This window comes from Hemiscyllium ocellatum, chromosome 1 (assembly GCF_020745735.1).
Source record: "Hemiscyllium ocellatum isolate sHemOce1 chromosome 1, sHemOce1.pat.X.cur, whole genome shotgun sequence".
Taxonomy (NCBI): Eukaryota; Metazoa; Chordata; class Chondrichthyes; order Orectolobiformes; family Hemiscylliidae; genus Hemiscyllium; species Hemiscyllium ocellatum.
Window position 1 is genome coordinate 69,693,635 of NC_083401.1, and position 25,638 is coordinate 69,719,272.

Sequence of the window (25,638 nt, forward strand, 5' to 3'; positions counted from 1 at the left end):
GGAAACTGGAGAAATCTGAGTTCATTCCTTGTGGTTGGAGGGTTCCCAGGCGGAAGATGAGGCGCTCCTCCTCCAGCCGTCGTGTTGTTATGTTTTGCCGGTGGAGGAGTCCAAGGACCTGCATGTCCTCGGTGGAGTGGGAGGGAGAGTTAAAGTGTTGAGCCACGGGGTGGTTGGGTTGGTTGGTATGGGCGTCCCAGAGGTGTTCTCTGAAGCGTTCCGCAAGTAAGCCGCCCGTCTCCCCAATATAGAGGAGGCCACATCGGGAGCAGCGGATGCAATAGATGATGTGTATGGAGGTACAGGTGAACTTGTGGCGGATATGGAAGGATCCCTTGGGGCCTTGGAGGGAAGTGAGGGAGGAGGTGTGGGCGCAAGTTTTACATTTCCTACGGTTGCAGGGGAAGGTGCCAGGAGTGGAGGTTGGGTTGGTGGGGGGTGTGGACCTGACGAGGGAGTCACGAAGGGAGTGGTCTTTGCGGAACGCTGATAGGGGTGGGGAGGGAAATATATCCCTGGTGGTCGGGTCCGTTTGGAGGTGGCGGAAATGACGGCGGATGATACGTTGTATACGGAGGTTGGTGGGGTGGTAGGTGAGAACCAGTGGGGTTCTGTCTTGGTGGCGGTTGGAGGAGCGGGGCTCAAGGGCGGAGGAGCGGGAAGTGGAGGAGATGCGGTGGAGGGCATCGTCGATCATGTCTGGGGGGAGTCTGCGGTCCTTGAAGAAGGAGGCCATCTGGGCTGTGCGGTGTTGGAACTGGTCCTCCTGGGAGCAGATGCGGCGGAGACGAAGGAATTGGGAATATGTGATGGAGTTTTTACAGGGGGCAGGGTGGGAGGAGGTGTAGTCCAGGTAGCTGTGGGAGTCAGTCGGTTTATAGTAGATGTCTGTGTTGAGTTGGTCGCCCGAGATAGAAATGGAAAGGTCTAGGAAGGGGAGGGAGGAGTCTGAGACAGTCCAGGTGAATTTGAGGTCGGGATGGAAGGTGTTGGTAAAGTTGATGAACTGTTCAACCTCCTCGTGGGAGCACGAGGCAGCGCCGATACAGTCATTGATGTAGCGGAGGAAAAGGTGGGGGGGTGGTGCCAGTGTAGTTGCGGAAGATGGACTGTTCCACATATCCTACGAAGAGGCAGGCATAGCTGGGGCCCATGCGGGTGCCCATGGCAACTCCTTTAGTTTGGAGGAAGTGTGAGGATTGAAAAGAGAAGTTATTCAGGGTGAGGACCAGTTCAGTCAGTCGAAGGAGGGTGTCAGTGGAAGGGTACTGGTTGGTGCGGCGGGAAAGGAAGAAGCGGAGGGCTTTGAGTCCTTCGTGATGGGGGATGGAGGTGTACAGGGACTGGATTTCCATCGTGAAAATAAGGCGTTGGGGACCGGGAAGCGAAAATCCTGGAGGAGGTGGAGGGCGTGGGTGGTGTCCCGAACGTAGGTGGGGAGTTCTTGGACTAAAGTGGACAGAACCGTGTCGAGGTATGCGGAGATGAGTTTGGTGGGGCAGGAGCAGGCTGAGACAATGGGTCGGCCGGGCAGTCAGGTTTGTGGATTTTGGGCAGGAGGTAGAAACGGGCGGTGCGGGGTTGTGGGACTATGAGGTTGGAGGCGGTGGATGGGAGATCCCCTGAGGTGATGAGGTTATGGATGGTCTGGGAGATGGTCAGGGGCGGCACGGTGGCACAGTGGTTAGGGGCGGCACGGTGGCACAGTGGTTTAGGGGCGGCACGGTGGCACAGTGGTTAGCACTGCTGCCTCACAGCGCCAGGCACCTGGGTTCAATTCCCGCCTCAGGCGACTGACTGTGTGGAGTTTGCACGTTCTCCCCGTGTCTGCGTGGGTTTCCTCCGGGTGCTCCGGTTTCCTCCCACAGTCACAAAGATGTGCTGGTCAGGTGAATTGGCCATGCTAATTTGCCCGTAGTGTTAGGTAAGGGGTATGGGTGGGTTGCGCTTCGGCGGGTCGGTGTGGACTTGTTGGGCCGAAGGGCCTGTTTCCACATTGTAAGTAATCTAATGATGGTTTGGTGGTGGGAGGTGGGATCGTGGTCAAGGGGGCGATAAGAGGAGGCGTCCGCGAGCTGGCGTTTGGCCTCAGCGGTATAAAGGTCGGTGCGCCAAACTACTACCGCGCCTCCCTTGTCTGCCGGTTTGATGGTGAGGTTGGGATTAGAGCGGAGGGAGTGGAGGGCTGCACGTTCTGAGGGCGAGAGGTTGGAATGGGTGAGAGGGGTGGACAGGTTGAGTCGGTTAATGTCGCGGCGGCAGTTGGCTATAAATAGATCGAGGGCGGGTAAGAGGCCAGCACGGGGTGTCCAGGTGGATGGGGTGCATTGGAGGCCGGAGAAGGGGTCGTCAGAGGGTGGGCAGGAGTCTTGGTTGTGAAAGTAGGCACAGAGGCGAAGGCGGCGGAAGAATTGTTCAATATCTCGCCGCGTGTTGAACTCATTGATCCGAGGGCGTAGGGGAATTGCCCACAATATGAGGTGCATTAGTCTGGGTTGCTCCTCAGAGGGTCAGTGTGGACTTGTTGGGCTGAAGAGCCTGTTTCCATAGTGTAGGGAATTTAAGCTAATCATCCTATAGTTATCCACTTTTGGCTTCCCTCCCTTTTTGAAAAGGGGTGTCACATGATAGGTTTTCCACTCCTCTGGTACTTTTTGGAAAAATATGACCAATGCATCCACCTTCTCTGTAGCTACCTCTTTTAGGATCCTAAGATAAAAATCATCAGGAAGAGCAGGGAACTTATCTTCCTTTAGTCTCATTAGTTTGTCTTGTGTACTTCTCTCATGATGGTGATGGTACTTAATTCTTCCCAGTACTCACTAGTATTAACAGGACATATATCATCCATCATGAAGATTGATATCTTTCACCCTACTATTTCTTGTTTGCCATAACCATGTTCCCAGATTCATTTTCTAAGTGGCCTATATGTATTTCAATCTTTCACTTCCTTTTTATATATTTTAAGAAGCTCAGAATGTGAGTTCAATATTTTTTGCTCAAGTGCCCTCAGTTTATTTTCTCTCATTATTATATCTTTTACATAGAATCTCTACAGTATAGTTAGTCGCGGGCCATTTGGTCCATTGAGTCTACACCAACCTTCTGATGTGTCCCACCCCGAGCCTATCCCTGTAACCCTGCAGCACCCACTGATAATCTGCACATTTTTGGATTGTGGGATGAAACCCACACAATGTGCAAACTCCACGCAAACAGTTGTCAGAGGGCGGAATCCTACCTGGGTCCCTGGCACTGGGAGACAGCAGTGCTAACCTGTGAGCCAGCCCAGATTTTAATCCTGTTTGGATTTTGAATTTATCCCAGTCTTTAGGGCTGTCACTGACCTTGGGTAAAAAATGAGGTCTGCAGATGCTGGAGATCACAGCTGCAAATGTGTTGCTGGTCAAAGCACAGCAGGCCAGGCAGCATCTCAGGAATTATGCTCGAAACGTCGAATTCCCTATCCCTGAGATGCTGCCTGGCCTGCTGTGCTTTGACCAGCAACACATTTGCAGCTGTCACTGACCTTGGCCTATTTTCACACGCTTTTTCATTCAACTTGAGAACACCCTCCCTAACATCCCTAGTTAGGCACTGTTGGTTTATCCCTCTCTTACGCCCTGACCGGATTTTTTTTTGTTTTGTTGAATCATGAATTACCTCCTTAAATATCTGCCATAGCTTACTGTTGTGGTGTCGGAATAAATGGGGCTGTATCCCGGATGTGGTGACGGTTAGATGGCTGTGACCGTGTTTGCGAATTGCTGCAACAGGATCCAGATGTGACGGCTGGGGGACAGTGACGCGGTTTGGGAGGGGGAGGAGCCAGTGATGTCGGGCACGGGGTCTGGGGGAGGAGCCAATGGTAACGGTAGTGGGACCGTGACGGGGAGGGGACGGGAGCCGCTGGTTCCGGGAAGGGGCAACCTACTGGGGGCGGGGCGATGCGGTGTGGATCGCGCTGTGATTGGTATTCGGGAAGAGATATTGTGACGTCCTGTCGGGTTCTTGTCACCGGGGCGACGGCGGTCTCGGCCGAGAGGCTGGTGAGTGATGTTAGGCACCGGGGATTATGGATCAGGGGCGTGGAGGGAGAGGGAGAGGGTTCCGGATGTCTCTGTTACCTCTCCCCCTGGGATGGTCTCCGGCCTCGGGCTGTTTCCCCTTGTTTATTCGAGCTGAAGGCCGGCTTGGACACGGAGCCGGGGCTGCAGGCTCACTCCCGCCCGCTATGTTTTGAAATTTGTTGGGACTCAGCACGTTGTGGAGTTCTGGATGACAGTGAACTATTTCACCTGTTATCTTTGCACAATGATCTCATTTTTTTTTCTGAGGGAGGTTTGCATTCAAGAAGAATTGAACAGACAATTGATCGGAATGACTGGATAAAAGCATGTTTCAGTTTACTTCTGTTGATATTGCTGCTGGGTTGCCCCATCAATTTGCTGTTTTTGTTTGCTCCTGGCCTCTAATCAATTCACTGCTGAACCTAGGGGCAGATTACTATTAGATAATTCAGAGAAAGGATTTGCAATTGAGCAACTTTTATTCTAATACCAACGGGATATTAAAGTGAATTTTACAAATGCGTTTAAATGTGGGGAGCAAGACATTTTTAAGCCTGCAAATTTAGTCCCCATATTTATGTATTTGGCCCAGTTCACCTTTCATGATTGAAAACGGTCAACTGATTGATTTGGAGGAATCCTACTGTTATTGTAAAAGACAGGTTTTTGCAAGGTTTGTGAAGGTTTGTAGCTCAGGTTGAGGTTTAGAGTGTAGGTTTGCTCGCTGAACTGTAGGTTTGATATCCAGACGTTTCATTACCTGGCTAGGTAACATCATCTGTGGCGACCTCCAAGTGAAGCCAAGCTGTTGTCTCCTGCTTTCTATTTATATCTAAGATTATAGTCCAACCAGGTTATAGTCCAGCAGGTTTAATTGGAAGCACACTAGCTTTCAGAGTGATGCTCCTTCATCAGGTGATAGTGGAGGGCTCGATCGTAACACAGAATTTATAGTAAAAATTTGCAGTGTGATGTAACTGAAATTATACGTTGAAAAATTGATTGTCTGTTAAGCCTTTCATCTGTTAGAATACAGTGATAGTTTCACTTCTTTCATGTGTAAATCACAAAACCTTTTTTTAAAAGTTGCATTCTCGGGTAAGCTGTTAACAATGGTGATAGCTAGACAATATGTTGAAGGTGTTAGCCCCCTGTGTTCTCTATCTATGACCTGATGTTTAGATTGATTCTAATTTAAAAAGTGAGATAACAGAAGTTTACATACATTCATGCAGTTTTTGAGCTCAGAGTTCTACATGAATGTATGTAGTTTTTGAGCAAAGTGTAATGTAACTCTGCAAGTACAAATTCACCCCACAAAATATGTGTGTGTGTGTGTGTATAGTGAATGCAGAGTGTCTTAACTCTGTGAGGGGGTGCATGTGAGAGTGTGGGAGTGTGTGTGTCTATAAGGGTGTGTGTGGGTATCTGTGTGTGCGTCTGTGTGTACCTGTGTCCATGTGTATGTGAGAATGTGTGTGCGTAGGAATATCTGTGTGTGTGTAGTGCAATGGTGATCACCTGTAATGTGACATGAACCCAAGGTCCCAGTTGAGGCCCTCCCTATGGGTACCAAACTTAGCTATCAGCCCCTGCTTGGCCACTTTCCTCTGCTGCCTGTCCCGAAGTCCATCTTGGAGGATGGTCACCCAGAGGTCCGAGGCTGAATGTCCTGGACCACTAAAGTGTTCCCCATCTGGGAGGGAACCCTCCTGTCTGTTGGTTATCGTGCGGTGCCCATTCATCCATTGTCGTAGCCTTTGCTCGGTATCCCTAATGTACATGCCTCCAGTCATCCTTGCCTGCAACTTATAAAATAGATAACGTTGGCTGAGTCACATGAGTCCCTGCCATGTACAAGGTGGGAGGTGTTCCCATGCATAATAGTGGTATCTCCGTCCACACTCTGACACGTCTTGCAGCGTCCACCGTGACAGGGCTGTATGGAGTTGTCCTGAGAGCCGGGCAGTTTGCTACGAACAATGATCTGTTTGAGGTTTGGCGGTTGTTTAAAGGAAGTAGTGGAGGTGTGGGGAAGGTCTTGGTGAGGTGCTCATCCTCATTGATAATGTGTTGCAGGTCATGAAGAACATGGCGTAATTTTTCAGCCCCTGGGAAGTACTGAACCACAAAGGATACCCTGTCAGTTGCAGCAAGTGTCTGTCTCCTGAGGAGGTCATTATGATTCCTTACTGTGGCACGTCGGAACTGGCGGTTGATGAGTTGAGCATCGTACCCCGTTCTTGTGAGGCCATCCTTGAGTACTTCCAGGTGTCCATCACGTTCCTCCTCATCTGAGCAGATCCGGTCTATGTGTTGGGCTTGTCCATAGAGAATGGCTGTTTTAATATGTTTTGGATGGAAGCTGGAGAAATGTAGCATTGTGAGGTTGTCTGTGGGTTTGCGGTAGAGTGTGGTGCTGAGGTGTCCGTCCTTGATGGAGACGCACATGTCCAAGAATGAGACAGACAGTCGAGAGTAGTCCATGGTGAGTTTGATGGTGGGATGAAACTTGGTGATGTCACTGTGGAGTTTTATCAGTGACTCCTCGCCATGGGTCCAGAGGAAGAAAATGTCATCAATGTATCTGGTGTACAATGTTGGTTGGAGATCCTGCATAGAGAAGAAATCTCGTTCGAACCTGTGCATAAAAATGTTGGCATATTGGGGTGCAAATTTGGTCCCCATGGCTGTTCTGTGTGTCTGGATGAAAAATTGGTTGTCAAAGGTGAAGACGTTATGATCGAGGATAAAGCAGATGAGTTGTAGGATGGTGTTTGGAGACTGGCAGTTGTTGGTGTTGAGTACTGAGGCTGTTGCCACGATCTCATCCTTGTGTGGGATGCTGGTGTAGAGTGCGGAAACGTCCATTGTGACGAGGAATGTTCCCGGTTCGACTGGTCCGTGGGTGCTGAGTTTCTGTAAGAAATCCGTAGTGTCGTGACAGAAGCTGGATATCCCCTGTACAATAGGTTTCAGGATGCCTTCCACATAGCCAGAGAGATTCTCACATTTATGGAGATTCTCACGTTTATGGAGTTCAGGTTTGAATGGCAGGCCTCTAGGAATTCCCATGCATGTCTCTGTTTAGCCTGTCCTTGGATGGATGTGTTGTCCCAGTCAAAATGGTGTCCATCGTCCTCAGTATGTAAAGATACTAGTGGTTAGTGGGTCATGTCTTTTGGTGGCTAGTTGGTGTTCGTGTATCCAGTGGCTAGTTTTCTGCCTGTCTGTCCGATGTAATGTTTGTTACAGTCCTTGCAGGGTATTTTGTAAATGACATTCGTTTTGCTGGTTGTTGGTACAGAGTCCTTTAGATTCATTGTAGCTGTTTCAGTGTGTTGGTAGGTTTGTAGGCTACCATGATGCCAAGGGGTCAAAGCAGTCTGGTCATCATCTCCAAGATGTCTTTGTGTGATAGTGTAGCTAGAGTTTCTGGGTGTATTATGTCTATTTATTTGGGTTTGTTGTTTAAGAATTGGCGGACTGTGTATATTGAGTACTCATTCTTCTTGAATACACTGTGTAAGTATTTTCTTCTGCTTGTAGTTCCTGGGTGCTGCAGTGTGTTGTGGCCTGTTTAAACTGGCATTCAAACCGGAGCTCCATCGATTTGGACCCCATTTACCAACCTCTGAGAAAAATGATATCACCCACTTAAACAGACAAAGACACATAAATAGAAAATTGAACAGAACACCAGTGCTTCACCAGAAGTTCACTGATGATGTTACCTAGCATGGTGATTAAAAAAACAAACCTGCCAGCTCGGCGAGCAAGCTTATAACCTGAATCTCAACCTGGGCTACAAATCTTCTCTAAAATCACAAATACAGTGAACTATTTGAGTATCTATGGAGTTGTGAATGGTACTGTATGTTGTGTCATGATCAGTGACTATCCCACTTCTGATGGAGGGAAGTAGCTGAAGATGTTGGGGCCAGTGGCACCAGCCTGAGGAACTTTTGTGATCTCTGTGACTGAAATAATTGACATCAAACAACCAAGACTATCTTGTCTTGTGCTAGTTATGACTCCAATGGATGGATAATGTTCCCCCGAATTCCATTGACTCTAGTTTTGCTGGGACTCCTTGATGAATTAGATAAAATATTTAAACTAAAACAAAACCAAAAAACTGCAGATGCTGGAGATCTGAAACAAACAAAAGCAGAAATTGCTGGCAAAATGTAGTGGAATCTGTGGTGAGATAAAAAGAGTTCATATTTCAAGTCCAGTGACTCTTCTTCAGAACTAAGGATTACTGGCCTCGAAACGTTAACTCTGTTTCTCTCCACAAATGCACCCATACCTATTGAGTTTCTCCAGCAATTGCTGTTTTTCTTTGAGGTATAGGTTAGTGTCTATAATCAGTATCTGTATTCCTGGAACACTTTGTGCTTTGCAGATATTGAGTGATTTGTGCATTTCCAATACTTCCTATTTTTTATTTCAGCATTTCAGTTTGTCATTTTATTTTCTTCTACTGCTACGGAGTTTTGTTATGTTGGCAATTTTGTGATTTTATGTCAATATTTATAAGTTTGATATTTTAAAACTATATTTTTGTAACTTTTGAATGTAAGTAATAGTATGTTAATACAGTCAGTGAGAGTAATAAAATGGGAATACAGAAATTATTTTCATAAAGGTTCACCATTTCTCATGATCATTGCAGTAATTCATCTAGTATTTCAATGCAATTCATTTAAATTTATTTTACTGTATAACTTGTAATACAGTTGTGATGTAGAAGCACCCATTGTATACCCTCTGTTTAATCACTATTTAATAAATTGTAAAATAACTTGCTACTTATGCCAATATTAGTTCTGCTGCCTCTGGCCTTTGAAAACTCAGTAAAAAGTAGTTTTTGAATGAGAGAAAAATGAAAATACTCAAAGAACCCTAATATCTGCATGATAGCATCATGCCAGTCATGCTTGATAGTGCTGCTGTTGCACATGAATACAAACAGCTGTACAGACTAATGCCCAGTTGCAGCATACCTAGGAAACCTGGTGATTCCTCTGGCCTAATTGACGCTAACGTCTCTAGGCACTGTCCATGTTCTCATGCCCTGAATAACAGGGGGCTAACCTGGCCAGATTTGAAAATAAGGATGCCTCTGTAATGTGTGTTAGGCCTTTCCCTGGCCTGAGCCCAAAATTTGGACCAACATATTCCTTGATGTCTTCTTAAAACTGGCAAACATATCTGATCTTGGGATCAGTTTGATTTGGAAGAGTCATAACGTTGTTGTAAAAGACTTGGGTTTATCTGAAAATACTCTTATTTTGGTTTCTTCACATAGTCTAGCAACATAAAGGTCTTATGACAGTTTCAGAGGAACGACTATTTGATTTACACTTGCAAACTCCTCATGTAGACCTAATAGCTTTGAAGAGTTGGATTTTTATTCTCACAAGAAATATTGAGGTTTAAAATGTTAAAATGGATGTGGTCTTGAATGGAGAGCCAGACCATTTCTTGATTTAGAATATTGGCAGTAGAATATTGAATGAGCCAAGCCAGTGTGAGAATAAAAATTGGAAACGAGCCAGGAATAGATAAATCCTGAAATAAGGAAATGATGAATGAGGAGTTTACTGGTAGATAAGCTGAAGCAGGAGCATAGTTGGGCAATGTTATGAAACTGGAAGCTGATGATCTTAACCTTTAATCACTATTTAGCTCAAAGCTTAATACAGGGCTAAATGTGCAGCCATGATTGCAGACAGTTTGGTTCGGCTTGTGTCAGTTGCTAGCAATAGAATGAAGTCAGTCACTAAAGAACTAACACAACTTGTTGGGAAGATTGCCACTGTCTTCAGTTGTTAGCATAAACAGTGACTGTAGAGAGTGGTAATCTTCCCCATATTAGAGGAGAGAATGCTGTTCTTTCAGTACTGAATGTCAGATAATCAGTGTGACATAATAAGACTGAGACAACTCAAGTACTTTGATTAACATTAATTGGTTGCTTATGTGAAGTCACAACATTTATTTGGCCTGTGATTAACTTTTTGTTGAAAATTATTATGAAAAGAGCCCAAAGTAGCTTTGCTTTTAAATTTTTTTCATTCCATACAGCCCACTGTTTCCTGGCTCTCACTCCTCCAGTTTCAAAGGAAAACAGCGTTTTCAAGTCTAAGACTGCTGAATGTTGCTGCCATTTAATTTAAAAGCCCTGTACTTAATAAACCAGTTATACTCAGTGCCCCAACTACAGTTCGGTCCTGGCAGTGATGAACTCTATTGTGCATCAACTGGATCATTGTTTAGAAACAGTTATGTTCACGTTTGATGGCTTTAAATTTTATCTTTGTACAATAGATACAATTGATCACAGTCAGTTCAGGGTTCTCTCATTCTCAAACATGTTGACTACAAAAATAACAGACGGCCAGACTGGTTAAGGCAAAGTCTCTGAAAACCTTTAGCATTTGATGTTCACAGATAAATTCCAGAATCCGCAAGATGACTAAAGAAATTGAGGGGTTGGTTAAGAAAAAGAAGGAAGCATATGTCAGGTATAGACAGGATAGATCGAGTGAATCCTCAGAGTATAAAGGCAGTAAGATGGAAATCAGGAGGGCAATAAGGTGACATGAGATAGCTTTGGCAAATAGAGTTAAGGAGAATCCAAATAGTTTTTACAAATACATGAAGGACAAAAGGGTAACTAGGGAAAGAATAAGGCCCCTCAAAGATCAGCAAGGTGGCCTTTGTGTGGAGCCGCAGGAGATGGGGGAGATACTAACTGAATACTTTGCATTAGTATTTACTGTGGAAAAGGACATGGAAGATATAGAATGTAGGGAAGTGGATGGTGCCATCTTGAAAAATGTCCATGTTGCTGAGGAGGAAGTGCTGGATGTCTTGAAATGCATAAAAGTGGATAAATCCCCAGTACCTGATTAGGTCTATCCCAGAACTTTGTGGGAAGCTAGGGAAGTGATTGCTGGGCCCCTTGCTGAGATATTTGTATCATCCATAGTCACAGGTGAGGTGCCAGAAGACTGGAGGTTGGCTAATGTGGTGCCACTGTTTAAGAAAAGTGTTAAGGACAACCAGTGAACCTGGTGTTGGTGGTGGGCAGGTTGTTGGAGGGAATCCTGAGGGACAGGATGTACATGCATTTGGAAAGTCAAGGACTGATTAGGGATAGTCAACATGGCTTTGTGCATGGTAAATCATGTCTCATAAACTTGATTGAGGTTTTTGAGGAAGTAACAGAGGATTGATGAGAGCAGAGCGGTAGATGTGATCTATATGGACTTCAGTAAGGCATTTGACAAGGTTCCCCATGGGAGACTGGTTAGTAAGGTTAGAGCTCATGGAATACAGGGAGAACTAGCCATTTGGATACAGAACTGGCTCAAAGGTAGAAAACAGAGGGTGGTGGCGGAGGGTTGCTTTTCAGACTGGAGGCCAGTGACCAGTGGAGTGCCACAAGGATCAGTGCTGGGTCCACTACTTTTCATCATTTATGTAAATAATTTGGATGTGAGCAAAAGAGGTACAGTTAGTAAGTTTGCAGATGCCACCAAAATTGGAGGTGTAGTAGACAGCGAAGAGGGTTTTACCTCCAATTACAACGGGATCTTGATCAGATGGGCCAATGAGCTGAGATGTGGCAGATGGAGTTTAATTCAGATAAATGCGAGGTGCTGCATTTTGGGAAAGCAAATCTTAGCAGGACTTATACTTATACAGGACTTAATGGTAAGATCCTAGGGAGTGTTGCTGAACAAAGAGACCTTGGAGTGCAGGTTAATAGTTCCTTGAAAGTGGAGTCGCAGGTAGAAAGGATAGTGAGGAAGGCATTTGGTATGCTGTCCTTTATTGGTACACGAGTTGGGAGGTCATGTTGCGGCTGTACAGGACATTGGTTAGGCCATTGTTGGAATATTGCATGCAATTCTGGTCTCCCTCCTATCGGAAGGATGTTGTAAAACTTGAAAGGCTTCAGAAAATATTTACAAGGATGTTGCCAGGGTTTGAGGATTTGAGCTATAGGGAGAGGTTGAATAGGCAGGGGCTGTTTTCCCTGGAGTGTTGGAGGCTGAGGGGTGACCTTATAGAGATTTACAAAATTATGAGGGGCATGGAGAGGGTAAGTAGACAATGTATTTTCCCTGGGGTGGGGGAGTCCAGAACTAGAGGGCATAGGTTTAGGGTGAGAGGGGAAAGATATAAAAGAGACCTAAGGGGCAATTCTTTTCACGCAGAGGATGGGACGTGTATGGAATGAGCTGCCTGAGGAAGTGGTGGATTTTTATTTAGATTCAATTCCCTACAGTGTGGAAACAAGCCATTTAGCCCAACCAGTTCACACTGACCCTCCGAAGAGTAACCCACCCAGACCCATTTCCCTCTGACTAATGCACCTAGCACTATGGGGAATTTAACATGGCCAATTCACCTGTCTTGCATATCTTTGGACTGTGCGAGGAAACCGGAGCACCTGGAGGAAACCCACGCAGACACGGGGAGAATGTGCAAACTCCACACAGACAATCGCCCAAGGCTGGAATCGAACCTGGGACCCTGGTGCTGTGAGGCAGCAGCGAGACTCGTACAATTGCCACATTTGAAAGGCATCTGGCTGAGTTTATGAATAGGAAGGGTTTGGAGGGATATGGGCCAAGTGCTGGCAGGTGGGACTAGATTGGATTGGGATATCTGGTCGGCATGGACCAAAGGGTCTGTTTCCATGCTGTACATCTCTATGACTATGACTATGACTTTTGGGTCTTTCGCTGTGTTCCTGAGTGGTTTTTGTGACCTGTTTTAAAAACAAAAATCAAAATTGTTTGTGGTTCTTGAAGAAGCTCAATGGTTTAATAATGTTCAAACATATCTGTAAATTTGGAAATGTCCAAAATTTTGTCCTATGCAAAAATCACACATCCAGGCATATGTAAAGTGACAGTTTTAAAAATTTTTTAACTCGTGAGAACGAATTAACTCCGAGGAGGGTTGAGGCAAAACATTCAGTAAATGATGTCATGTTGCACTTCATTTTGGTTTTCTTTTTTGCTCACCTCTTCATAGTTTGTTTTCCTCCTGGAAATTAAACAAATGTTGCATTCAAATTGCATGCCGATAAAACCTCCGCTTATTTATATTGTTTGGGAACATGTTAAATTTTCTTTAGCAGCACTTAGAAATTCACTTTTTAAATGGATGTTCATCATTTTTTCATTGTTTGTGAACAACATCCTGTTTTTGAAAATACTTGGTTTGTGGATGAGCCATTTGTGGCATCTGGACAGGGGTCCTGCATAATAGTTACATGGGAGTCAGCAAGCATTAAACCTGAAGGCCTTCCCTATCAACCAGACAAACTACTGATCTTCCACAACCATTGTATGGGAGAGAAGACCTAGGAGGCCTTTACAGTCATGATTGCAGTAATCCTACTAAATACCCTGTCTGATCCTCATGGCCTTTATTGCTATCTCTCGTTTGTCTTAACACAGTTAGACTTGGTAGAACTGGTACGTACAAGAGGGGAAGGAGGTGGGCATCAGAACATGTTCTCTTTGTTAGGCTCTTCAACATCCTGTTTACGATGGTAATCACGAGTGTCAGGACCCAGCTGATTGCAGTGCAAGCAATAATTTTTGATATCCCTTTTTTGCACAAGGTTGTTAGGTGATCCTGATTTCTGGTTGGGCAAGGGGTGCTCAACATCTGATATGTGAGCATTTCCAGAACTCCTGCAAAAGTTATTACCTACCTGTTCTCGGGCTATGTTAGCGCATGATCAACTCATCCCAGATGTTTAGATTTGGGCATAATAGCATTGACATTGGTGGCTTTGATATCAGCGCTGGTTCCAGTGGTTACACACTTGCATTTGTTCAGGAAGGTTATGGACTCTGACACTTCAAGTGATTGCAAGATGGTGGTGTTGGCAAGGTGGGCCCAGCAATGTGTAATGGTGCCAGAATGTGGTGACCTTGACATTGTTGGGTCTGATGCAGGTGGCGGCGAGGTGGTAGCAATGGTGGGTCCAGTGCAGGTGGTGTTGGTGAGCCCAGCTCAAGACTCTTGGCAGCGGAGGCAAGGGTGATCTGGACATTTTCATTTTCATTTGTTTTGGTTTCTTTAATTTCTGCTAATTTTTAATTCCTAACTATTGGATTCTAAGATGGTGCAGGAGAGTGGTGACTCTGTATGGTTTTCACTGTATCCCTGTACTTGGGTTCACGTGACAATAGAACTCAGATTTGATTTAACATCCAGATCTTCTCTCATGATTGGAGCTTCTGCTGCTGACAGGGGCTTGAGGACTCTGGCTCTATATTCGATGGAATTTAAAAGAATGAGACGGGGTACTAATTGAACCTTACAAAATACCGAAGAGCCTGGATGGAGTGGATATTGGGGAGATGTTTCCATTAGCAGGTGGGATGAGAACCCGAGGGCACAGTATTAAAGGGAAGACTCTTTAGAACAGAGATGAGGAGAAATGTCTTCAGCCGGAGTGTGGTGAATCTATGGAATTGTTTGTCACAGAGGGCTATGGAGGCCAGGTCATTGAGTATATTTAAGACAGATAGATAGGTGTTTGATTGACAATGGGATCAAAGGTTATGGGGAGAAAGCGGAAGAATGGGGTTGGGAAAGTTATCAGCCATGATTGAATAGCGGAGCAGACTCATTGGGCCGAATTCCCTAATTACTGCTGCTATGTCTTCTGATCTTATGGGTCTGGATTATTTGTGAACTCCTCTTTAACTGTACCCAGTGTTCCCTTTTTGTCTCTCTCTGGCTTAGTTTTCGCCATGGCTCTTGTGATCTCACAAACCAGTTTTGCTTCACTGTACAAGGGTTTGCCTTCAACTACACTGTCACAACAATGCTTGAAATCACTAGGGAAACCATTCTTGCACTTGCTTTCTGAACATGTATCAAGGTCACTTTTTCCTACTGGCTGAGAATACAGGTATAACTGCTCATTCTTGACTAATTTCTGTCTGGAGATTTTAAAGTTTGGCTATATAAGGGATGTGGTCTGCTTCAGGGGAAGAGTGTCTTTTTTGTTGAATTAATTCTCTAATTTACTCATCCTCTATTTTTCTTGAATTTCACATTCTCTGCATGTAGCTCTGACTTGGTCAAAGTTTTTTGTTTCTCTAATAATGTACCTCAATGCATGTTTCCATCTCCTATTTTCATTGAATGTGTAACTTTTATAACTTGTTCCCGAGACTCCTTGTCTTTTTTTATTATTCAGCTGTACGTTGCACATATGGTGGAGGAAGTCCACTTTATTATGGACTTTTTAAAAGTTTGATCTTGCCCTTCTGAGTGTTCATCGAGTCTATAAAGAATAGACTTGTAATTCGCATCACTTTTTTGTTCCAGCTGCATTAAAACATTACAATGCAATACAGGCCCTTTGGTTTTTGATGTTGCACTCACCCATGAATCCAATCTGAAGCCCATCTAATCTACACTGTTCCATTATCATTCTTATATTTATCCAATTACCAGTTAAATGCCCTTACAGTATGGCGAGTCTACTATTGTTGCAGGCAGGACATTCCATGCCCTTCGTACTCACTGGGTCAAGAACCTACCTCTGAAATCTGTCCTATATCTATCACACGTCAGTATAAAGCTAGCCATCGTGCTAGCCATCAACTGTCTGAGGAAAAAGGCTCACTGTCCACCCTATCTCATCCTCTGATCATTTTGTATGTCTATTAAGTCACCTTTGAACGACGACTCCACTGACTTTAGTGTCATTCGCAAATTTACTAACCCATCTTTCTATGCCTCATCCAGGTCTTTTATAAAAATTACAAACAACGGTGGCCCCAAAACCGATCCTTGCAGTACATCTCTAGTAACTGAACTCCAGGATGAACATTTCCCACTAACCACCACCTTTCAGCTCTTCTTTCAGCTAGCCAATTTCTTATCCAAACTGCTAAATCACCCTCAGTCCATACAATGTAGATAGGCATTTGTCGTGGTTTGTACCTGCCGCTCCCGGTTGTCAGTTCCAGCTGTCCGTTGCAGTGGCCGGTATATTAGGTCCAGATCGATGTGATTATTGATTGAATCTGTGGATGAGTGCCATGCCTCTAGGAATTCCCTGGCTGTTCTCTGTTTGGCTTGTCCTATAATAGTAGTGTTGTCCCAGTCGAATTCATGTTGCTTGTCGTCTGCATGTGTGGCTACTAAGGATAGCTGGTCGTGTCGTTTGGTGGCTAGTTGGTGTTCATGGATACGGATCGTTAGCTGTCTTCCTGTTAGTCCTATGTAGTGTTTTGTGCAGCCCTTGCATGGGATTTTGTCCACTACATTGGTTTTGCTCATGCTGGGTATCGGGTCCTTCGTTCTGGTGAGTTGTTGTCTGAGAGTGGCTGTTGGTTTGTGTGCTGTTATGAGTCCTAGTGGTCGCAGTAGTCTGGCTGTCAGTTCAGAAATGCTCTTGATGTATGGTAGTGTGGCTAGTCCTTTGGGTTGTGGCATGTCCTTGTTCCGTTGTCTTTCCCTTAGGCATAATGCAAGGACTGAACAAATCAGTTGTTTTGAGTGGTCTGGCCTAGTCCATAACATTAGTGTCACAAATTCATTGTATGAGTTTACAAAGTGGTTTCATTTGTGAAGCTGTAGTTCATTCAATGGACAATAGACAATAGGTGCAGGAGTAGGCCATTCTGCCCTTTGAGCCTGCACCACCATTCAATATGATCATGGCTGATCATCCTTAATCAGTATCCTGTTCCTGCCTTATCTCCATAACCCTTGATTCCACAATCCTTAAGAGCTCTATCCAACTCTTTCTTAAATGAATCCAGAGACTGGACCTCCACTGCCCTCTGGGGCAGAGAATTCCACACAGCCACCACTCTCTGGGTGAAGAAGTTTCTCCTCATCTCTGCCCTAAATGGTCTACTCCGTATTTTTAAGCTGTGTCCTCTGGTTCGGCACTCGCCCATCAGCGGAAACATGTTTCCTGCCTCCAGAGTGTCCAATCCTTTTAATCTTATGTCTCAATCAGATCCCCTCTTAGTCTTCTAAACTCAAGGGTATACAAGCCCAGTCGCTCTAGTCTTTCAGCGTAAGATAATCCTGCCATTCCAGGAATTGACCTTATGAACCTCCGCTGCACTCCCTCAGTAGCCAGAATGTCTTTCCTCAAATTTGGAGACCAGAACTGCACACAGTACTCCAGGTGTGGTCTCACCTGGGCCCTGTACAGCTGCAGAAGCACCTCTTTGCTTCTATACTCAATCCCTCTTGTTATGAAGGCCAGCATGCTATTAGCCTTCTTCACTACCTGCTGTACCTGCATGTTTACCTTCATTGACAGGTGTACAAGAACACCCAGATCTCTATGTACTGCCCCTTTACCTAAATTGATTCCATTTAGGTAGTAATCTGCCTTCCTGTTCTTGCCACCAAAGTGGATAACCATACATTTATCCACATTAAACTGCATCTGCCATGCATCAGACCACTCAGCTAATTTGTCCAGGTCACCCTGTAATCTCCTAACCTGTAATCTCCTCATCACATTTTACCCTGCCACCCAGCTTAGTATCATTAGTTATTACTAATACTATCTTCTATATCATTAACATATATTGTAAAAAGCTGCGGTCCTAGCACTGATCTCTGCGGTACTGGTCACTGCCTGCCATTCCGAAATGGAGCCGTTTATCACTACTCTTCGTTTCCTATCAGCCAACCAACTTTCAATCCAAGGTAGTACTTTGCCCCCAATACCATGCGCCCTAATTTTGCTCACTAACCTCCTATGTGAGACTTTAACAAAAGCTTTCTGAAAGTCCAGGTACACTACATCCACTGGATCTCCCTCATTCATCTTCAGAGTTACATCCTCAAAAAATTCCAGAAGATTAGTCAAGCATGATTTCCCCTTCATAAATCCATGCTGACTCTGACCTATCCTGTTACTACTATCCAGAAGTGTCGTAATTTCATCCTTTATAATAGACTCCAGCATCTTTCCCACCACTGAGATCAGACTAACTGGTCTATAATTTCCTGCTTCCTCTCTCCCACCTTTCTTGAAAAGTGGTATAACATTAGCCACCCTCCAATCTGCAGGAACTGACGCCGAATCTATCTAACTCTGGAAAATAATTACCAAAGCATCCACCATTTCTCGAGCCACCTCCTTGAGTACCCTGGGATGTAGACCATCAGGCCCTGGGGACTTATCAACCTTCAGACCTAACAGTCTCTCCAATACCAATTCCTGGCAAATATAAATTCCTTTCAGTTCAGGTCCTTCAGCCACCGTTACCTCAGGAGATTGCTTGTGTCTTCCCCAGTGAACACAGATCTGAAGTACCAATTCAATTCTTCTGCCATTTCTTTGTTCCCCGTAATATATTCCCCTGTTTCTGTCCTCAAGGGCCCAATTTTAGTCTTAACCATTTTTTTGCCTTTCACATACCTAAAAAAACTTTTACTATCCTCCTTTATATTATTGGTTAGTTTATCTTCGTACCTTCTTTTTTTTCTCTACGTATTTCCTTCTTAGTAATCCTCTGTTGTTCTTGAAAAGCTTCCCAGTCCTCCGTTTTCCCACTTATCTTTGTGATGTTATACTTTTTCTCTTTTAACTTCATATGTTTCTTTACTTCCCTCGTCAGCCATGCCTCCTCCTTCCTTTTTGGAATGAACTGATCCTGCAACTTCTGCATTATACACAGAAATATCCACCATTGTTCCTCCACTGTCATCCCTGCTAAGGTATTGCACCATTGAACTTTGGCCAGCTCCTCCCTCATAGCTCCATAGTTCCCTTTATTCAACAGAAATATTGTCACTTCCAATTGCACCCTCTCCCTCTCAAATTGCAGATTGAAGCCTATTGTATTATGGTCACTACTTCCCAATGGCTCCTTCACTTCGAGGTCCCTGACCAATTCTGGTTCGTTGCACAATACCAGATCCAGAATTGCCTTCTCCCTAGTAGGCTCCAGCACCAGCTATTCTAAGAATCCATCTCGGAGGCACTCCACAGAATCTCTTTCTTGAGGTCCAATACCATCCTGATTCTCCCAGTCTACCTGCATGTTGAAATCCCCCATAACAACTGCAGTAACATCTTTGTGACAGGCCAATTTCAGCTCCTGATTTAACTTACATCCGACATCCAGACCACTATTTGGGGGCCTGTAGATAACTCCCAAGAGGGTCTTTTTATCCTTAGAATTTCTCAGCTCTATCCATACTGACTCTACATCCCCTGATTCTAGGTCCCCCTGCACAAGGGACTGAATATCATCCCTTACCAACATAGCCACCCCACCCCCTCTGCCTGTCAGTCTGTCCTTACGATAGCACGTGTAGCCTTGAATATTCATTTCCTAGGCCCTATCCACTTGAAGCCACGTCTCAGTTATCCCCAGAATATCGTATCTGCCAATTTCCAAAAGAGCCTCGAGCTCATCCATCTTATTTCTAATGCTTCGTGCATTCATGTATAGTATTTTTAATTTGTTACTGCCCTCACCCTTCCCATCAACTCCTATTTCCCTCAACCTTACAGCATGATCCCTTTCTGAGTTTTCTGCCTCATTGATACAGTTGTCGTTCTTGCCTTCCTTTGTTCTAACCTTCCCTCCAATTTCCTTCTTAAACATCTAGTTTGTACCCCCACCCCCGCTACTTAGTTTAAACGTAGCTGTGTTGCAGTAGCAAACCTGCCTGCCAGAATGCTGGTCCCTAACCTATTAAGGTGCAAACTGTCTCTCTTGTATAACTTATGCTTACCACAAAACATACCCCAGTGATCCAAGAATTTAAATCCTTGCTTCCTGCACCAGTTCCCCAGCCAGACGTTCAAGTCCATTATCTCCCTGTTTCTGGCCTCACCAGCACGATGAACTGGAAGCAAACTGGAGATAACCACCTTGGACGTCCTGCTTTTCAGCCTTGTTCCTAGTTCTCCAAAGTCGCGCTGTAGTATGTTCCTCCTCTTCTTCCCGACATCATTTATGCTGACATGTACCACCACCTCTGGTTCTTCACCTTCATCTTTAGGATGTCCTGCACTCTGTCTGTGATGTCTTTAACCCTGGCACCAGGAAGGCAACACACCATCTTTAAGTCCCATCCGCTGCCACAAAAACCCCGGTCAGTTCCTCTCACTATGGAGTCCCCTATTACCACAGCTCTCTGTGATGTCCGACTCTTCCGCTCTTGTCTCCACACCAACCTTTGGTTGACAGACCTGGCTGCCTCGCGGACTGGCAGTGTCATCTGTCTCTACTGTTTCCAAAAGATTCAACTTGTTCCTGACAAGTACTTCCCCTAGGGTCTCTTGTACCTGTCTCCTCTGCTTTCCTCACCGTCTGCTCTCTTCTGGTACGATTGGTGTAATAACCTCGCTGAACGTCTTGTCCAGAAAGATCTCGTTCTCTCGGATGACCCTAAGGTCCTCGAGTTCTTTCATCAGTGCTGCAATGTGCACTGTCAGTAGCGAACATGCACACACTTTCCACACTGATACGAGCCAGACACACCAGAGTCGTTGACCTCCCACATCAAGCACGTAGCACACTGAACCAGCTATGTAGTGACATAGCCTACCATGCTCTAATTCTGCACAGGCATACATGGTGCTCCACCCAGTGGTGTTTGGTCTTAAACATAACCTTTAGTTGTACACAATTTGCCTTCAACAATTCCATGCTGGTTTTTCTTGAATAAGCACAGATGAGGTTAGAGATTTTGCTGTGAGTGACTTGCCTTCTGTCCCTAGTGTCTATCTGTCCTTTGCAAAACATGCAAGTCAGCAATATGATAAAATATCTTCACTTGCTTGGGTGGTTGTGACTCCAACAGCTCAATCTTGAATTTATCTAGGACAAAATCACCTGTTCAATTGGTAACCCATACACCACATTCACAATCCACTCAGTTTAGCACCAGCGCATAGTGGCTGCAATGCATACCATCTACAAGGTGCACCACATTCAATACAGCATTCTCAACTTTTGTTCATATCCCTCCCCAACTTTCCCTTCCCTTTTATTTATAATCTCTTCCTTAATTCCTACAATTCTCTGGAAGGTCTTTGTTCCTTCCAGTTCTGCCCTTGTGTACTTCACATTTTTTCTCCCAGTAGTCTCGTTCGAAGCTGCTTACAACATGCTTTTATTCGTATTTCCCAATGTGTCTCCTTTGTTGGCTTTGTTTCAATTTTTGACTGTATATGTCGCTGTGATGTTCCTTTGAGATATTTTGCCATGTCATGGTGCTGTATGATTACAAGGTCTTATTCATAACTCCATAAACCTCTTTAGCTACCTTCTCAAATCAAGGATAGCATACAGCTTTAGTGCTTATTAAGGACCTCACTTTCTTCTAGTTGATTTCAACTTTAGTGCTCAGTCTACCTAGAACTGAAAATTATACATAAATTCCTCCTGCTGATTCCCTATTGCCCTATACATGTTGGCCAAACTATGTAATTGATATCAATTCTTGGATTAAAGTCCCTTAGGAGGTACTATTCCTTGGTGCTGGTAATTCTATTGATGGGAGTATATAATTGATTCTTGCCATCTAAGAAGGAGCTGGGTTTCAGGGTTATAGATGCACAAGGAGATTAATCCGATCCATGCTTATTGACTGTGAAGGATAAAAATTCTCTCTGAGCCTTCTGCGGGAGGTTTCAGTCATCCAGAGTGAACTGGTTCTTAGTGGTGCAAAACCCACTCAATACTCCTATATTGCCTTTTTAGTTTTTCCCTGCCAGAAGAATGTTTGATATTTCTCTTTAAGGGATATACTTCGAATAACACAACTGTGTCGGCATTGAGACTTGTAAGTTATGTGTTGATCACAGCTGTATTTCGTACATCAACAACCTGAAGAGGGTTATTGGTAAGGGCAAGTGCCATGACCCTTACATTCTAGCATTTATCGCAAACGACTGGTATCGCCTTTGATTGATTGATTGAGTTTAGCTTGTCTGGTGCATTGGTTGTCCACAGAGATACAGTGGCCCTGGTTAATGGCTTCGCTGATTCAAATTCAATTCTGGGTGTTTAGGATAAGTCTTAGTAATGGTGCTGGAAAATTATCATTGACTGCTGTAAAAACCCATCTGCTTCAATAATGCCCTTCATGGAAGGAAATCTGGCTTGCATGTGACTTTGGATCCCCAGCAATTTGGTTGATTCTTAATTGCCCTTTGAAAAGAGTGGGTATGCCACTCAGTTCAATTTGAAATTAGGAATGGACAACAAATTCTGGCCTTGCTAGCAGCATCTGTTCCCCAAGAAAGAATAAAATACAAGATTAGTGACTTACAAGCCTATAAGAAATAGGAGCAGGAGCAAGCTCTGCCATTCAATAAGACTATGGCTGATGTGACATTCCTCATGTCAATTTTCATATCTTCTCCCTGTAATCCTTGATTCCTCTACTGATAGTGAATTGCTGAGAGATGACTCTGTACGCTCCAAACATCCATAGAAGCAAACAAGCCATGGCAGGACAACACAAATGGAGCTATGCATTAATTATTCAATAAGATCCCATGACATCTCCCACCATTGGAAGTGACATGCCTTTGAACAAGTGTTTATAACCTGTGATAAAAGATTAATATGTTATTGTTGTTTAGGCATTTGGATTCTAAAGTAAAGGATTTTGGTTTTAGTTCTATGAAACTAACTTATTTTTAAAAGATCAGCATTAGCTTTAACAAGGAATTCAAAACAGTAGTTTCGGAAAAGCTCATAACTTAAGCTTCATGACTAGAAAAGCAACTTGGGGAGATAATTGTTGGAGTGTTTGCTTGGCTATCGTTCAAGGCTTGGTGAATAGTGCAAGTCCATTGAGTTGTCGAAACATTGGAATCCGCTTCTTTGTATTGTCAGTAATGGTCAAAGGAAAGGGTAAACTAAACCAGTTCTATTTGGTACCACATCTACTTACCATTAGACCCATTAAAGATGGAGATGAAGAGACTTTTTCATGAGGGTAGTGAATTTGTGCAATTCTATACAGGAAAGGGGTGTGTTTTAGAGTATATTCAAAGCTGATTAACGGAATAACCAAGTTATGGGGATAAGGCAGGTAAATGGAGTTGGGGATTATCAGATCAATCACAATCTCACTGAATGGTGGGGGAGGTTGTTGGTCTAAATGGCCCACTTCTGCTCTTGTGTCTTATGGTCTAACTTTGGATGTTATTAGAGAAAACTTGGAAGTAACCTGAGCTGCTACTTAAGTATGAATGATGTCAAGAATGCCTACACATACTGGAAAACTGTACTAAAAATAAAAATTGCTAAGATGTCAAATTGTCTCAATAAAGATAATGGATGACTGTTCATTAGAGATAATTCCATTTATTGTAGGTTCACACATAAAGTTATCTGTTTTTGCCTTTCAGATACAAAGTGGTCTGCAATATTACAATGATGTAGCATTGGACGCCTGGCTGGGAGATCTTTGATAGAATCCCTGTCCAGATTGAGGTGAGATTAACAAACACAAATGAATCATCAAAATGAAGAAAGGAGGTAGTTCCTACTTCATTGTTTCTGTATTTGCTTGATAATAGATTGCACAGATGATGGAAATCTCAGAAATGTTTTAAGTTTTTACTTATCAATCTTTTAAGCATAAACAATACAGATGAAACCCTGAAGTACTTTGCACTGTATCCAGTGAGGCAAATTTATGAATTGTGCTGTCCTTGTATGTGTATGTGCACAGTTGACTTTTTTATGAAAAAGTCCCTAGAATTCAAAAGAGTAATAACTTCACTAATGTGTTATGAATTAAGTAAAAGAAACATCATGTCAAATCTTATTGTCCAGTTTGTTTTGTTGAAAAGTGTTTTTCAAGGTTGTTTGCAGAATTTAAGTACTTGTACTCTGCACAGAATTGTAATCTTTGTTGTTAGTGGACTCATGTTTCAAAACAGATTACCAATATTACAAGTATTTGGCATATACAAGCAAAACGGCTGTCAGTATTTTTAAATAAAAAGACATAGGTTGCCGTTACGTTTTGTAACAAATAATTCTATAGAAAATTGTATGAAGATTTCTTCTAATCCAAAAATGTGCTTGAACTAACTACTAGATCTCTAAATGCCAGAAATAAACAACTTTATCATGCACAATATTTCTGAGAATGGAACAGTACAGGATCTGTGCATAAGACCATAAGACACAGGAGTGGAAGTAAGGCCATTCGGCCCATCGAGTCCACTCTGCATGCATGGCCAGGGCAATCACTTTCCATGTGCTCACTTTTGAGAAGGCTAATCTGACATCTGATGCAGGAACTATGGGTACAGGTGCACCTGAGGCTGTTGGGGCAGGTGGCATCATTTCACTGATCTTCTGTTCAAAACGAGCATAGACTGCATTGAGCACACTGGGGAGGGATGCATTGTTGTTAGCAGTTCCACTTGACTTTGCTTTGTAGCCCGTTATATTGTGTAAGCCTTGCCATAGGCAATATGTGTTTTGTGCTTAGTCTGGGGCTCTAGTTTAGTCTAGTATTTTCCCTTGACATCGCTGAGGTTTTGTGAAGATTGCATCTAGATTTCCTGTATATGTCAGGGTCACCTGACTTAAACATATCCGACCTGGACCTCTGATTAGCATGCAGTCCTCTACACCCTTACTGATGAAGTCTGTGACAGTGTTGGTGTGCCCATTTAGGTTGGCCACTGAATTCTTGACTATGAACCAGTTCACCAATTTGAAACAATCACATAGGAGGTCATCCGTTACCTCAGATCAACACTGCATGACTTTCTGCGCCGATTCTTAAGTTTCAGTTAATGCTTGTAAGCCAGGAGAAGGGGCATTGCCTTCTTGTTTGATTTACCAAAAAAGCGGGTGGGTGATGGAATGGTAGGCATCTTTGGCTTTGGCGCAATGATCAAGGGTGTTTGTGTCTCTCGTGGGACAGGAGATGTGTTAATGGTATCTTGGTAGCACACTCTTGAGGTTGGCATGATTGAAGTCACCAGTTACGATGAAGAGGACCTCGGAGTATTGCATCTCAAGGCTATTTGTGGCAGTCTGTGTCATTAGATGGACTCTTCACTTCCTCATGGTGTGGGATGTAAACTGCTGTTAGGATAGCAGAAGTAAACTCCCCCTGCAGGTAATAGGGATGACATTTCACCGTTAGATAATCCAGGTCTGGGAGGGGCAGTAACTCATCAAGGTCATTACATCCAAGCACCAAGAGATGTTCATTAGGAGGCAAACCCCTTTGCCCTACCTAAGGACACTGTGCTGTCCATGCAGTGAATTGAGAAACCCTCCAGTTATAAGGCACAGCCAGGTGAAGGAGGAATAAGCCATATCTCTGTTAAATAGCAGTCTTTCAATTCTCTTTAGAGATGAGTCTAGCTTTAAGTTCATACAGCTTATTTTCAATTGGTTGGACATTTGGCAGGCATATGCTGGGGAGGGAGGACTTGAAACCACGATGTCTGAATCTCACCTGCAGGCCAATGATTCTCCCACGTTTCCTGGGGAAGTGGCTGCTTCTGGGATAGAGCTGAAAATGT

At 44.0% G+C, this 25,638-nt stretch overlaps 1 protein-coding gene across 6 annotated transcripts in view; it reads left to right on the top strand.

Moving 5' to 3' along the window:
- Positions 1-3,965: 3,965 nt before the first annotated feature.
- The window catches only part of rusc2 (RUN and SH3 domain containing 2), a 134,476-nt gene continuing 112,803 nt past the window's right edge, over positions 3,966-25,638 (top strand). For 5 of the 6 annotated variants that reach the window (XM_060822545.1, XM_060822587.1, XM_060822592.1 and 2 more), the window contains exons 1-2: positions 3,966-4,052; positions 23,491-23,575. The gene's annotated coding sequence lies outside the window, so the exon portion shown is untranslated. Of the gene's footprint in view, positions 4,053-6,290; positions 6,345-23,490; positions 23,576-25,638 lie in introns of those variants that run through there. The other variant, XM_060822556.1, reaches the window with a different exon arrangement.